Raw genomic sequence first — 1692 nt, 5'->3', positions numbered from 1 at the left:
TCTCGGCCTCCCAAAGTGCTGGGATTACAGGCTTGAGCCACCGCGCCCGGCCGATACCCTATTTTTTATGATCTGATTATTACATATTGCATACCTGTATCAAAGCATCTCGTGTATCCCATAAATATATACACCTATGTATCCACAAACATTAAATTTAATAAAATATATAAGACATATATGCTAAAAACTAAAATACATCCTAGAAAACTTAAAAATGCTGCAAGTTTTTTTGAGGATTATTATTATTATTTTTTCTGAGACAGGATCTCGCTCTGTCACCCAGTGTGGAGTGCAGTAGCACAATCACACTCACTGCAGCCTTGATCTCCTGGGCACAAGTTATCCTCCCACTTCAGCCTCCTGAGTAGCTGAGACTAAAGGTATGCAATCCCATGCCTGACTGATTTTTAATTATTTTTTGTAGAGATGGGGTCTGGCCGGGTTGCCCAGGCTAGTCTCAAACCCCCAGCTCAAATAGTCCTCCTGCCTTGGCTGCCCGAAGTGCTGGAATTACAGGCGTGAGACATTGCACCCAGCCTGAGGATTATTTTTAAATTATAAAATGAGTACAGACTTGTAGGAATTTTAAATAAAGGAGAAAAAAATAAATAAATTCACCACACTAAATTATTCTAAGGTTTATATAATTGTTTTTTTTTTGATTTTCATTTTTTTTTGAGATGGAGTTTCGCTCTTGTTCCCCAGGCCAGAGTGCAATGGCATGTTCTTGGCTCACCACAACCTCTGCCTCCTGGGTTCAAGTGATTCTCCCGCCTCAGCCTCCTGAGTTGCTGGGATTACAGACATGCACCACCACGCCTGGCTAATTTTGTATTTTTAGTAGAGACGGGGTTTCACCGTGTTAGCCACGATGGTTTCGATCTCCTGACCTCGTGATCCACCCACCTCGGCCTCCCAAAGTGCTGGGATTACAGGTGTGAGCCACCACACCCAGCCATGTTTATTATTTTTAAAAACTTTTTATTAAGGTATCATTTATATACAGTAGAGTGAACCAATCTTAATTGTACAGTTCAATGTGTACACCCATGTAAGTACCACCAAGGTATGGAATATTTTCAGAAGGCTCCCTTGTATCTTTCCCAGTCACTACCCTCCAGTGGTAACCGATGTTCTGACTTGGATCACCAGAGGTTAATTGTTTTATTTTTTATTTTTATATTTTTGGGAAAAAGTCTCACTGTCACCAGGCTAGAGTCCAGTGGTGCAGTCGTAGCTCACCACAACCGCAAACTCCTGGGGTCGAGATCCCTTCTCCTCAGCCTCCTGAGTAGCTAGGACTACAGGCGCATGCCACTATGCCTAGCTAATTTAAAAAATTTTTTGTGGATTTTTTTTTTTTTTTGAGACAGTGTCACGGTTGCCCAGGCTGGAATGCAGTGGTGCGATCTCGGCTCACTGCAGCCTCTCCCTTCTGGGTTCAAGCGATTCTCGTGTCTCAGCCTCCCAAGTAGCTGGGATTACAGGTATGTGCCACCATGTCTGGCTGATTTTGTGTTTTTTTTTTTGGGCGGAGTCTCACTGTGTCCCGTCCAGGCTGGAGTGCAGTGGCATAATCTCAGCTCACTGCAAGCTCCACCTCCTGGGTTGATGCCATTCTCCTGCCTCCTGCCTCAGCCTCCCAAGTAGCTGGGACTACCTTTCCTTGCTAATTTTTTTTTTTTTTTT

The 1692-nt window shown here is 43.6% G+C and overlaps 1 protein-coding gene across 4 annotated transcripts in view; it reads left to right on the top strand.

Annotated features, from left to right (window-relative positions):
* The window catches only part of UIMC1 (ubiquitin interaction motif containing 1), a 128047-nt gene that overhangs the window by 29014 nt on the left and 97341 nt on the right, over nucleotides 1-1692 (top strand). The window contains exon 2 of one of the 4 annotated variants that reach the window (XM_011946856.1): nucleotides 1377-1490. The exons of the other annotated variants lie outside the window; for them this stretch is intronic. The gene's annotated coding sequence lies outside the window, so the exon portion shown is untranslated. The remainder of the gene's footprint in view (nucleotides 1-1376; nucleotides 1491-1692) is intronic. 4 annotated transcript variants of the gene reach the window in all.

Source organism: Colobus angolensis, unplaced genomic scaffold (assembly GCF_000951035.1).
Source record: "Colobus angolensis palliatus isolate OR3802 unplaced genomic scaffold, Cang.pa_1.0 Scaffold254, whole genome shotgun sequence".
In the NCBI taxonomy this organism is placed as follows: domain Eukaryota; kingdom Metazoa; phylum Chordata; class Mammalia; order Primates; family Cercopithecidae; genus Colobus; species Colobus angolensis.
The sequence above is the reverse complement of the archived record's forward strand: the minus strand, read 5'-3'. Positions and strand labels throughout refer to the sequence as shown.